The sequence below is a fragment of the Berghia stephanieae genome, chromosome 4 (assembly GCF_034508935.2).
Source record: "Berghia stephanieae isolate SIO BIC M18660-M18661 chromosome 4, UCSD_Bste_1.3, whole genome shotgun sequence".
NCBI lineage: Eukaryota > Metazoa > Mollusca > Gastropoda > Nudibranchia > Aeolidiidae > Berghia > Berghia stephanieae.
In genome coordinates, this window is record NC_088363.1 from 20,858,911 (window position 1) to 20,874,157 (window position 15,247).

Below are 15,247 nucleotides of genomic sequence, written 5' to 3' on the forward strand. Positions count from 1 at the left end.
AGACAACAAAACATAGAAGAAAAAAAAGGCAGATTTGTTTATCGATCGCCCGTTTTGCGTAACACGTTAATCGCTTTGAGTAATGCTGGATCAAAGAAATTTACAGTGTTTTGTCTGTGAATTGAACTGAACATTTTTTGGTCGTAAAAAACAAAGGTATTAGGACACGGCACATAAGTGTTAAGAATTAATTAACGAGTAGATTTTTGACCACTGAAAAATGGAATTTGTGACATCTACAAACGTAGTCAAACAAACATAGTTGGTTGTTTATAAACAATAACATGAATGAAATCGACCTCTCTCTGATCATTGTTATTGCTTTTATGGGTGACTATTTATCACACGATTTTCTCGATCATAATATTATAAACGTTTAAGTTTACACATAGTTTTCTGTGTTGGTTCTATAGATAGTATGCGCTTGGCTAAGAAGCTCATAACATTGCCATCCGGAAGTATAACGGACCATCACTCAGCTGACAGTCTAAAAAAATTTTTAAAACAATCACAAAGTGCTGAGTGACATGGACTTCATTTGATTGTCAGCTGAGTGATATCGATAATTGAAGATCGACTTTCCAGGTCAAACTATTAAAAATGTATTGATGTTGCAGGCTAGATACTCATTTTACATATGAGTAAGGTGAGAGAATGTAAGCAAATAGCTTTTTTTTCCCCGAGGAATCAACTTTACGCTACCCATAATGGACTCAAATCAAAGATGTACGTGTCAGAGCCTGTGTACCCGTGTACCACAAGCCACAAAAGCTACACAAAACAATATTTCGCCTTTGGGCAATGTTTTTATCTCTGGCAACCTGCATTATACGTAATGTTTCTGCTAGACTTGAGATCATTACATGTCTTGATCGGTCGTTTTGCATAACGAGATTATCTTTTTGTATGGAACCAAATCAAAGAATCGTAGTAGATACTACCGTGTGAGAAATTGAACTGAAAGACATGTTTGTGGGAAAAACACAATATTGTGATGTCAAGAGACAAATAGTAAACAAATCGTTTGGTGAAACTATGATGTTGTTTACAATTACAGATTGAGAAATATAAGGTTAGAATAACTTAAAAATATACCTATCACCTTCACTAAGGGGCGTTTTAACCTTCATAATAAGGAAAATGTGTATAATGAAAATAATTATTTTTCTGGACTTTAACACTTTGTAACTTTTTCTGGTCAGCGCAAAGTTGAGTCCTTGTAGAAGACTTTTTACTCACATTGTCTCATTATGCTCAAGTGTAAAATACGTACCTGGTCATTCTTCTTCTTCTTCAAGTGTCATCTCATGGGTTGAAGTCGACTTGAAATGACACGCCAATCTTCCCTGTTGACAGCTTGCTGACTACATTCGGCTGCCGACAATCCTGTCCATGTCTTCACATCATCTATCCAAGTTCTTGCTGGCCTGCCTCTTCCTCTTTTCCCCTCAACTCTACCCTCAAGAATGTCCTTGTTGACAGTTTGATGGCGTCTTAGGTGTCCAAAATACTTAAGTTTTCTTGTTTTTTATTACTTTCATTAGGGTCGGTCTGATATCAAGGATGTCACAGACTTCTTGATTTGTTTTCTTTTCTTTCCAACTGATTTTTCCAAGGCGACGGAAAGTCCACATTTCAAAGGCCTCAATTCTTTTCTCTATTTGTTTGTTCAAGGTCCATGTTTCTGAGCCGTAGAGAAGTGTTGAGTGGACATAACATTTGAGTATTCTTATTCTCGTTTTCATCTGCGTTTGTTGCGAAGTTAAAATGTTATTCAGTTGACTGAACCTCGACTTAGCTATAGCAATCCTGTTTTTCACTTCCAGCTCATTCTTTCCGTTGTTGGTCATTGTCTGTCCAAGATATTTAAAAGAATCTACTTGTTCGATGTTTTGATTATTAATTTGGACTTTTGCGCTTTTTTCAGGCTTCTTTGACATGACCATTACCTTCGTCTTTTGGACATTCATCTCTAGACCCTTTGCTGTACTGTTCAGGTTTACTTGATTTGCAAGGATCTGTAGATTTGTCTCGTTCGATGCCAACAATACTGTATCATCTGCATATCTCAGATTATTTATCCTCCTACCTCCAATAACAATACCTGGAATGTGCTCGGTTTTACGGAAGATAAACTCTGTGTACAGGTTAAATAGATATGGAGAGAGGATACATCCTTGCCGAACTCCTCTTTTAATTGGCGTGAAAGGTGACAGATCGCCATGAATCCTGATGGCTGCTTTTTGATGCCAATATAGATTGGTTATTAGCCGTATATTTTTGCCATCAATGCCTGCCTTTTCCAGACATGTCATTAATTCTCCATGCTGTACCCTATCAAATGCTTTTGCGTAATCGATAAAGCATGCATAGATTTCTTTTTGATGATCAAGGTATTTTTGTGTGATATTATTTAAACAGAAAATTGCTTCTCATGTCCCATTATTTTTTCTAAAGCCAAACTGTACATCGCCAACTTCATTATCGATGGCAGCCCTGATTCTTTCTAGGATGATCTTCAATAATAATTTAGTTACATGGGGCATCAGACTTATTGTGCGGAAATCACTGCAAGTTGTCGCCTTTGGTTTTTTCGGTAGGGTGATGTAAACCGATTTGGCAAGTTCGTCTGGAATATAGCCTGTATTGTAAATACTATTAAAGAGATCTGTTAGTTTCACAATTGAGAATTCTTTCAAAATTTTTAGCATTTCTGTTACAATGCCATCTTCACCCTCAGCCTTGCCATCTTTCATATTTTTCAATGCATTTTCTATCTCACATGCGAGTATTGGAGGACCTTCAGTGTTGCTTGGCAAAGGTATTTGGTGCCTGTCATCATCAAATAACTCGCCAATGTATTGACACCATCTTCCTTTTATATCCTTTATATCCTTTATGTACCTGGTCATTGTCCCTGTAAAAATAAAATGTAACAGCACCTTACGGGCGTCGTGTCTGGTCTACATGGAAAGTGTTGATGTTGAATAAAACACCCTGTAAAGCGCTCTAAGCATATTTAACGGAAGTTGTCTGTATAGAAGGAACGAAATTGACGTCACTCAACTCTTGGTTATTGATTTTAGCCAGCCATTTTATGAGTAGTTCTCACTAAATTGTAATCAGACTATAAACGTTTAAGGTTACAAATAGTATTGTGTGTTGATACGTTAAATACGGCTGGGTGGATGTTGTGAGTTTTTTAACTAAACGCATAGCATCAATAAATACTTGCGGTGCTTCCATTAACAGCAGGAGTTTGATTTTGCATTCCTAATGATTTATGTCATATTATTTTACATATTCAATATGAATGTGTTGGAGACTAGAAACTCGTCAAACCGCATACGCTAATCAATTAAATACAATTAAAGAAATTTCATTGGCGATATATAAAAAGAGGACATATTTTCATAGGCAAAGCACTAAAGAATAATACGAGTCTTTCATTTGTATCGAGTCCGTCGGCCTTGCGCGTTAAAATTCCTTTTTAAAAAATCCCATATGGGGAAATTTGTCTGTAAGGTCTATTCCAAGGGAAGACTGGATGAAATCAGGCGTTAGCCGCAGTGCAGTCCCGCAAATTGAGCTAGGGCGAAGTGATTTGCTCAAGGCCAGACTTCGCAGCGGGTATTCGAACTCGGTACCTTTCGGGTACGAAGCAAAGTCTTTACCACAGCGCCAGGCTGCCCCTTAATATAACAAGAATATCTGTTCTTTTGCTCTAGGTGAAAAATCTCACAAGTGATAATAGAAATCGATGAACCCACGTCACAACCATCTACTACTTTCTAGACGGAAATGGTCAAGTTTGCATTTAGGGTTGAACTTAGTAAAGCCCTTAAAGTGACGTTGACCGCAGTCCAACTATCATCATTAATTTGCAATGCGAAAAGTAAAAATGCGCGTATTTACTCAAAGGACACCAAACCATTACAATATTTTCCCTTGGTATTTGTTGTCTAAAACCTACGTCAGCACACTTTTGTGTCCAGATACTGTCCCCTGTACATACCGAATTCCTGGATGAAAAAAACCCATTGTTTTGGACCTGTAGCCAATGAATAGCCTTGAGTCCCCAATGGGTTTCAGAGTCAACAGGATTCAAATGGTCGTAGGTACTAACTCTATTTGGCCTTTTTTTTTGTAGCATTTACTTGACGTAAATGGTGACGAAAGTGTCGATTGTACTCGTACTTTAACCAATCAATCAATCGATCATTCAGACAAATCAATCAAATAATCAATCAGCTAGTTACAACTTGACAGTGGCATATAACATTTCATATCCATAGGAAAAATTAATACGAGATACAGATATGTGCATTGATTTTGGTGTAATTTAATGTGATGTTATTGTAGTTTGTTACGAGATAACAGCATTACAGCATTGGTAAGTTTTTACTTTGAAAATAAACCCAATTAAGAATGATATTATCATTATTATTATTATTATTATTATTATTATTATTATTATTATATTATTATTATTATTATTATTATTATTATTATTATTATTATTATTATTATTATCATTATTATTATTACTATTATTATTATTATTATTATTATTATTATTATTATTATTATTATTATTATTATTATCTATTATTATTATTATTATCATTATTTCTTATAATAATGATAATAATAATAATAATAATAATAATAATAATAATAATAATAAAAAAATAATAATAATAATAATAGATAATAATAATAATAATAACAACAACAACAACAACAATAATATAATAATAATAATAATAATAATAATAATAATAATAATAATAATAATAATAATGATAATAATAATTATTATTTATTATTATTATCATTATTATTATTATCATTATCATTATTATTATTATGATTATATTATTATTATTATTATTATTATTATTATTATTATTATTATTATTATTATTATCATTATTATTATTATTATTATTTTTGTCGTTGTTTAAAAGGCCATCAACCGTTGAAGTAAATGAACGGAAGAGATTAGGCCAACCCTCCACCCTCTCCCCACTCCCCCGCTCTCACCAAATACCTATCTATTTATCTATCTATCTATCTATCTATCTATCTATCTATCTATCTATCTATTTCTCTCTCTCTCTCTCTCTCTCTCTCTCTCTCTCTCTCTCTCTCTCTCTCTCTCTAGCGTTTATCCTTCGAACGATCATCGCCCGGCCGGCTGGCTTACCACGCCGTTATAAAATGAATGTCAATACCTAATCGAACTTCGAACACCGACACAAGGACTCTCCTTCTATCATTCGACATTCACCCTGCGCCGCGGCACCGGTCTCCCGCCGCTTTGTCCCGTCAGGATATCAAACACCAGCGACAATAAATTTAATCCTGACGCGGGATATACAATACTCAATGTGACTTCTTTCATTTGGAGCCATTCAATCTCTCTTATTTATTTTCTTTTTCTTTTTTTTTTACCAATCAGAAGGTCGCTTTCTAGAAAGCGTTTAAAAGTCGACAGGCCGTTCCTCAATAGAAAATGATATTTAAAAATGTATGCTTTCAACTGGTTCGTCTCTAAAGATTATTGTTTGGGTATATGTGCATAATATTCTAACAAGACGACTGGTCGAGGAGATCTTTATTTGTTGAACATAATATTATTTTTGTCAACATTGACGGTAATTTTCCAATACTGATTTAGACGTCTAAATCAGGAAATTGTCGTTGCTGGATAATTAATGTACATTTAGATAACTCGGAATAGGGTTTGTTGCGATTTGTTCTGATGGTGTGATCGGCTGATTATATATAGAAGTTCATGGACGGTGTATTTTTTAATGTAAAGAGGAAGTTAAGAATCATTTTCTTTGGCAATTAAAGGTATGTGATGTTATTTAATTTGATAAAAAATGTTTAAAATTTGAATTTGATTTTTATCGTCATTGTTGTCGTAATTAATAATAATAATAATAATAATAATAATAATAATAATAAATATAAAATAATAAAAACAAAATAATAAATAAAATCATCATAATCACAACTTCACACCACCACACACCATCATCATCATCACCATCATCCTCCTCCTCATCATCGCCACTATCATTGCAAACACCAATTATCACCACAACCACCACCAATATCACAATCATTAACATCATCACCACCGTCAATCCTGATACCAATCCAATTGTTATCACGACTGTCGTTATCACCAAAGCATAAAACAAACGTAATGATAACATGAAATCAAAACAGCGGCATTTCAAGTTCAATCAGTGTGTTTTCTATAACCATAGATAACACACACCTCCTTCCAATGCTCTTTCTACAAGGAAGTTCTGCTGTAATAAAGCTGCAATTATTTTTTTCCAATAACATATTATTACCACTGTGAAGTCATCTGAATTGTGGGTTCCCACCCGAATAAAAATTGAACTGATTGATTTTCAAGTTAAAAAGAACGATCAGGTCATTCAGTCATTAAGTAGTATAGTGGGTTTCATAGGAAAGTGCGCATGGGAACTTCAGATATGGTTACATTTTCTACACACAAAACTTATAGGTCTCTGAAGGAAACGAAACAAAACCCCAATAAAACAAAAAACAAAATCAAAAGAAAAATACAACTAAAAACACGAAAAAACCCCAAAAACCCCAAAAAACAAAACAATCAAGCAAAAAAAAATAAAAACAAACAAAACAAACAAATACAAATAAACAAAATCGAAAACAAAACAAACACAACTATAAAAAAAAACAAAACATCTCGCCCTAAAAATCAAACAACAAAATACAACTAAAAAACCTCAAAACAAACAAACAAACATAACAAATGAAAACTAAAAACAAAACAAAAAAAAATCCCCAAAAATCAAAAACTAATAAAAGAAAACACACAAGAACAAAAACGAAATCAAGAAAAAAACAACAAAGCAAAGAAACAAAAGTAAAGCACGACATATCTACAATTAAAATAACAAAAACAAAGCAATACAAATAACAAAAAGAGAACCGAATATTGGAAAAGCATACATAGAAAGAAATTTGATTTTTTAAAAATGATTAGAAGATTTTAAAAAATATATAAAATAAAACAAAGCGAAAGTTTGAGGGATTGACTACAACGTTTACTAAAAATAAATGGAAAAGAAAAAAAATATTATTCCACCTTTGCCAAATCCTCCAGTGCAAAATAATATTTTAAAAAAATAGAAAAATATAAAAATATAATAATAAAAAAAAAACAAACCATGAATTAAGACAGCATTATTACAAAGATAATGAAAATGGTTATGACGACAATGACGATGACGATTTTGATAATCTTATTTATCTTGATTCCATTTTACCAATATTTTTTACATGCGTGAGAAATGTTTAAAGATTTCCATCTTTTTGTTTCTTTGCATTTCCCTTCCTTTTCAGTTCACTGCTTTTTACTAATTGAGTTTTGATGACCTCAAACTCGATAAGAACAAAAAAAAATAATGCAAATTTTCTTTGATTTCGGTTTTTCTTTTTATCTTAGGCATCAAGTAATTTGAAAAGAAAAAAAAAACAGAATCGAAACTCATGACAGCCATTCATTTGTGGGAGAGAGCTCCAATATTTGATAATTGATAATTCAAGTCCACTTCTTCCCCGTCTGTAGTTTTATTAAGTAAAGTCTGATTGTGCGGCTATGTAGTCTAGTGGTATGACACTCGCTTTCGGATCGGAAGTTCCTGGGTTTGAGCCTCGCTCGGCGCATAGTTGAGTCCTTGCAGAAGGGTCTTTACTTACATTCTCTCACCGTACTCATGTGTAAAATGAGTACTTGGCCGTTAACAGCGTCGTCTCGGTCCGAAAAAAAATATTGAAATATCGCTTAACAGGTATCATGTCCCGACCCAAATATTAAGTGTTGCTGTTGGCCAGGGACCCCTTGTAAAGCGCACAAAACCAAAAAGAAAAAAAAAATCATAACAATAACAAAAATGTGCACACACAAAATCAAAACAAGAATACAAATAAACACACAAACGCGCACACAACAACATCCTACCCCTAAAATAACACACAAAACAATGTAAATAAAATTGCATTAAACAAAACAGCAACTAAAAAAACAACAAGCAACAAAAACAAAACAAAAACAAAAACAAAACAAAAACAAAAACGAAACAAAACAAAAATACATAACAACAGCCATGCATCAGATTTAAGTATGTAATTTAAAAAGTTGCTCTCACAATTCCTATCAATGTCATAATTTGTGAAGTAGAGTAGACCGTTTACTTCAGATTCTGTCAACTTGATCCACAATGTGCTCCTAAAGATCATCATCATCTTCCTGGATATGGACATCATTGTGATCGTTGTCGTCGTCGTCATCATCATCATCAGGATCATCAGCATCATCATCATCATCATCATCATCATCATCATCATCATCATCATCATCATCATCATCATCATGATGGTCATCAACAAGTGCAAAAGATAAACACGAATAGAAGAACATATTCTTGTCCTAAACAAGTTAATCCTGGAAATACCCATTTCTACTATGGTCGAATGAGAAATTTTTGGAATTTTGTTTTTGTTGTTGTTGTTGTTTTACCCAGAGAAATCATGCACACACGATAGATCCAAAGTCAGTTCGTCCCTATTCCAGGGCGGCTTTCAATCAATAACAATTCCAAATCCAACTCAACTTAAAAGCGGGTCGACTCAGTCTTTAACCCTTAAATAACCAAGACTGAATTCGTGCCGTTTTGTCGTCTTGTGATATAATGACACTGGCATTCGAACCGTCAGGCCCTGGTTTAATTCCCGCTGTATGAGGCGCAAAGTTGAGTCCTTGGAAAAGGACCTCTACTCTCTCACTGCGCTCAGATGTAAAATTAGTTTCTGGCCAGTAACAACGTTGTCTCTGTTGTGTAAAAATTGCAATAACTTGAGCTTTTATATAGCGCAATATCCACTAAACGACGTGCTCAAAGCGCTTTACAAGAGGTCTTTGACCAAGAGCAACACGTAACATGTAGTACGAGACATGACGACTGTTAGGCGATATTACATTTTTTTCCGAAAGAGACAACGCTGTTAACGACCAGATACTCATTTTACACCTGAGTACGGTGAGAGAAAGGGATCAAAGAGCCTTGTCAAAGGACTCAACTATGCGCCGAGCGAGGCTCGAACCCAGGACCTTCCGATCCGAAAACGAGCGTCATACCACAAGACCACATAGCCACACAATAACGCCTTATAAGTGTCATGTCTTGTCTCCATGTAAAATGTTGTTGTTGGCTTGGGACCTCCTGTAAAACGCTTTGAAGATATTTAGTTGATAACCCTATATATCAAGTCTCAAGTTAAAAAGTAACATTTCTTTCATATCCCAATCCCTTATATCAGTTATCTGGTTAGTACCATCGGACATCTTTTTACGAAGTGATAAGTAACTGTTTGCATAAAACTCGAGTCGCATCGCTGTCACTTAATTCTTGGTGAAAAGGGTGAGAATTGATGTTAGGTTAGATTAAAATCGATCCCCGACTGCAAAGGGTTAAAAGGAGCATGAAAGTAAATTGATTTGTCACGCCATACGTACCCAGTTAACTTTGCCTTCTCCGTGGAAATTGCATAAATAGACGAATAATTAATAATATAATTGTTGACAAAACAAAAACAAAGACAAAAAAGCCCCCCCCCCCCCCTAAAAAAAAGAGACAAAAATCAAACAAAAACAAACCAAAAATAGAAATAAATAAATGACAAAGGGAAAATATATTAGAAAAACAAATAATCAATACGTATACAGCAAGCTCTACATACTTTATACGCACGTATTAGCTGATTGATATGTAAGATAAAAGAGAACTGGCGTGATATGGCAGACATTGATTCAAGCCAATCAGCCAAATGGATATGGGTCGTTTTTATTCTATATTCCATTCCCATATTATTTCCTTTTTCTGTGGGGGGGGGGGGGGGGGGGTCGTGTGCATAAAACGGTTGTACTCACATCGGATGACTCGAGTTCAAAGTCCGTCTACGGTTTCACTTTTTTTCCTTGGATTACTTCATATTGCCCTCCATGGACTGATGCGTTTGTCTTTACTTGAAATAGAATCAAAGGCAACTTTTCCCACGGATAAAGGGAATTGTTCAGATACGAAGCGTATTCATCAGTATTTCAAAATGTGTACAAGTGTTTTGAGTCAGTTAAGCTGTCTTACAGAACATTAAAGCCCTACCAACCAAAATCTTATCCAGCCTCGATTTAGGTAGCATTGAAGTGATTAAAACAATAATTAATTGTTACCCATTGGATAGAACTGTGGTCTATATACAGTTACTTTCCGACATATATAACTGTACCCAGTAACCCAGTTAATGATGAGTGGATGAATGAAGAGCGAGAGTAAAAACACAAAATTCGAACTTGGTCCGGCTTTAGTTATTTATCGGGTGCTCTAAATGATTAAGTGGTCAATTGAATTTATGACAGTGTAATTCAAACTTAACGGGATGGAAGAATGCGAACCCCGCGTCGATACGTTACCACCCAGTACCACTTAGTAATGATGAAGCAGTCATTAAAATGACAGTAGTGTAAATAAATCATGGACACGGTGTGGGACATGAATTCTGGTATTTCAAACAATAAAATGACAAATTATGACCCTAGAGCAATCTACATACAAGGTTTTGACATTATCGCCATTGACTCTATATAATTTATTTGTCTTCAATTTACCTCCGTTACAATGTATGGTGCGGTATGTGGTATGACACTCGCCTTCGGACCAAAAGGACTAGGGTTCGAGTCCCGCTCTGAGTGGTATATAGTGGTGTCCTTGTGAAAAGCATTTTGCTCACATTATCTGGCTGTACGCGGGTGTAAAATGAGTGTCTGGCCTTTAACAGCTTTCTCTCTGTGAAAAAGAAACTGTAATATCGTCTAACTAGCATCATGTGTGGCCTCATACGTTAAGTGTTGCTTTTGGCTTGGGATCCCTTGTAAAGCGCTTTTAGCACGTATAGTGGATGCTGCACTATATAAATGCTCATTAAAAAATATAATTTTCAAAAAAGAAAACCCTTATGGACAATGCTATTTGTACTGTATAATATTTTCTTTGATGTCATCTTCATATTGGTCAAGATTGGAATAGTAGTTTCCACATTCATTGTCTTGGTCGAAAAATATCGGCCATTTTATAACTTTAATTATACGGAGCGGTTTCATTACTATTACAACTACACCTACTACTACTCCTAATCCTGCCCGTTTATCTCTTACTACTACTGCTACTACTACACTACTACTACTACTACTACTACTACTACTACTACTACTACTACTACTACTACTATACTATACTACTATACTACTACTACTACTACTACTACTACTATACTACTACTATACTAACTACTACTACTACTACTACTTCTACTACTACTATACTACTACATACTACTACTACTAATACTAACAAAACACTACTACTACTACTACTACTACTACTACTACTACTACTACTACTACTACTACTACTATCTACTAACAAGACAACAACACACTAACTTCTTCTTCTACTCTACTACTACAAACTACTACTACTACTACTACTACTACTACTACTACTACTACTACTACTACTACTACTACTACTTATATCTATACTACATCTACTTCGGTCATCTCCACACAAGGCTACTCCGTAATAACACGTCATTATCATGGATTTTTATTTCAAGAATTTTATTTTGTAAATAAAAGGGGGAAAAAATTAAAGGGAAATCAGAATTTCGTTAAGTCGTACCATGTTGAAGTTTTTCTTTTGTGACTATTTTGAGAAGCCATCATAACGATGAATATATTAACAATCAATGGAGTAAAGTTTATAACAAGTTTTAAAAAGAAAACAGGAGATGCCAAATGCGTTAATTGCACCCGGGTCATCAGGAAGATAAGGCAAAGACATATCAATTCCATTTTTACCCGTCCTGACACTAACATTTTATCGAGGTCGGAGGTTCAATCTTAAAATTATCTTTAATATCGATTGCAATCTATCTAAATATTTGCAAGACATATTTTTCGCGGGAAAGTTTTTGTTGAAGTGTTTACACGTTCTCAAAATTTATACATGAAATAAAAAATGGCTTTTATCATTTGGGGTTCACGGTCTCCATAAGTTTTAGCTTTACCTTTTTATTCAAACACCCGATCAAAAATATATCGGACACGTTTGGTAAAAGATAGAGAGGAGAAAAATGAAGTCATGTTGTAAGATAATATGTCCTGTATGACTCATATTTATTTAAGAAAAAACAACTCATCGTCGCAGGAGGTAGAAAACGATTAATCAGGTTTGGTAAAGAGCCAATCCTCCTTGCGCCACCTCCCCCCCCCCTCCCCCCCCCCCAATAAATAAATAAAAAAGTCATGGCTGTGATCAACTTTTTCACAATGACATGGCAAAACAAACAATTCTAAGAGTACATTTGATATGGTTGCTTTCTCAAGAGCAATCACGATTTTACTCTTGTTTCTGTTCCAGTCAACAGATAATCGTGATTGACGATTGCTTACTACTTCCTGAATAGAAGTTCAAATCATTTTAAAGTACTCTTTAGAATATTGAACTGGTAAGACAACCCAAAGCTTTAATATTCGAAACATGGAGGCTAAAAAAAACAAAATCAAAACAATAAAAAGACAAAAGAAAAACACAAAACAAAACAAGCAACAACAAAAAAAAATATTAAGGAATAAAACGACAAAAAGAAAAAAAAAAGAAAACAAATCAAACAAAAAAAAAAACAAAACAAAAACAAAACAAAACGAAAACCAAAATACCCATCCCCACCATAAAACAAACAAACAAAATAAAATTAACAGGAACAACAACAAACAAACAAACGAAAAAAACAAAACAAAAAAGAAAATAAATTAAACAAAAACAAAAGAAAAAATAAAAATCAATTCTCTCACCGTGCTCAGGTGCAAAATGAGTACCTGGCCGTTAACAGCGTTGTCTCCATCGAAAATTGTAATATCGCCTAACAAGCGTAACGCACGGCTAACGTCCTACATGTTAAGTGTTGCTGTTGGTCAGGGCCCCTTTTTAAAGCGCTTTGAGCACATTCGGTGGATATTGCGATATATATATATATATATATATATATATATATATATATATATATATATATATATATATATATAAAGCTCTAACTCTAAGCTCTAGCTCTATTTATCTATTATTGATATTTTCGTCAATGTTATTAGTATAGTATGGTTCTTAAAAATTCGATCATATCGTGTTAAATGACGTAATGCAATAGTAAGTTAAAAAATTTGTCGTTCTGACCAATATACAAAATAAGACCACGCGAAAAACATGACATTAACATGCGTGTATGCGTGAAAGGTATTAGGCTACAACATTATAATATTATAGCTTAATATTGTTTGGAAAAAAATACCAGGCATTATAAGGATAATACTATGGCGTTACACAATCGGTGTTTACGGCCGTATGAATGGATTTGGTGACGTCACCAATCACCTGATCCATGCCCATGGGTTGTTCGATGGTCAATAGGTGCATTCTGACTTTTTTTTTTTTTTACATTGATTATGAAATGTGATTAAGATCTTACACGCTGTTTTGTTACATTGAAAGAGGCAATTAGCGATTGCAAGAAGGCTTTAAATGGAGCACTCGTGTGAATTAAATATATATCTGATGCACCAGCCGAAACTTTTGTTTATAGAATAAAAGAGGTGTAGCTTACTGGTAAAATAAAGGAGATACGATGGCTCATTCGGAATAGCACTCGTTTCAGATCTAAAGGGACCGAGATCGATCGGAGCAGGTGAAGGTGAGATTGGGTAACTGTGTCTGTTAGATCTGGGGGGAAAGTACATTGCGATAGACTAGCGTCCTAACCAAAGGGTAGCAAGCATTGCTTTTATCCATTTCACTATCTTATTATAGAAACCGGGATAAACACTGGCTCCTTGGGCCTAATGGCTCTGAAGGACTGCTTCTTGTAAAATCGTTTCAGAAGTAATGAAAAAAATTGTGACCCACTGCCTTAAACTAGCATTATAAATTAGCATGTCCGGATGAAGTGGATGCCAAAAAGTGACTGGAATGTTTAAATAATCAGAGATATGGAATTTTTGAGTGTTCAAGCATGATGAAAATGTATTCATTTTCCTTAATAAAACTTTGAACCCGAGCCACATATTATGTTTGACCATAAATGCAATATTCAACATTCGAAATATAATAACGTCTCGGAACGATAAGTCACATATAGATAGTATGCGCTTGGCTAAGCAGTTCACAACATTGCCATCAGGAAGTATAACTGGCCAACACACAAAACTGTGTGTAATAATGATAGTTTATAGTCTGGTTCAAACAGTTTAGTGAGAATTACTCATACACGCGGATGGCAAAAAACAATAACAAAGACCTGAGTGACGTCATCTTCTAACTATCTATATAGAAATTGTACAAAGGATCGCACTCTGCCTAGAAAACTTTGAAAAGTAAATTATTGTCCTCTTAGAGTCTGACGCACAGCTGCCTATCTACTTGAATTTTCAAAAATTCGTAGTTTCCAAGGGACACAAATAAAAAGTCACTTTAAATAGCTTTGATAATAACAAGAAATGAAGTGAGTAGGAAAGTGCCAGAAGAAAACAGAGAATAAAATCTTCGCGGCGGCGATGGGGGGTTCGAACCCACGACCTTACTGGTAAGACAACTCCGCCTGACCGGGGAGATCGAGACTCTACTGTATGAGCTATCCACGACCCCGGAGGAGGAGGAGGGAATCTTCACATGGTCTATGATTTCACTAGTATTTTTTGCTTCTTGAGCGTTTCTCTTACTGTCTACAAACTTATGTATTATTTTCCTTTTCCTTGTACGTGCAGCAAAATTGCTAAATACACTGATTTAAAAAATGTCAAAAGAAAATATAAAAAATACAAAATAGATAAAATAAAAACAGAACAAAACAAACAAACAACCCCTCCCCCCCAACCCCCCCCCAAAAAAAAAAAACAAAAAAACCCAACAAAACAACAAAGCCAGAATTAACATAAAAAGTGAAATATCTAACAAAAAAAAAAAAAAGCAAAACAAAAAATAAAGAACAAAACTAAAGACAAAAAACAAAAAAACAAACAAAAAACAAAACAAAAACAAACCCAAACCAAACCAAACCAAACCAACCAACC

General features: G+C 34.4%; 1 protein-coding gene across 1 annotated transcript in view; it reads left to right on the top strand.

Moving 5' to 3' along the window:
* The first annotated feature begins 5,363 nt into the window (after positions 1-5,363).
* The window catches only part of LOC144970210 (uncharacterized), a 19,505-nt gene continuing 9,621 nt past the window's right edge, over positions 5,364-15,247 (top strand). The window contains exon 1 of the mRNA XM_078909614.1: positions 5,364-5,862. The gene's annotated coding sequence lies outside the window, so the exon portion shown is untranslated. The remainder of the gene's footprint in view (positions 5,863-15,247) is intronic.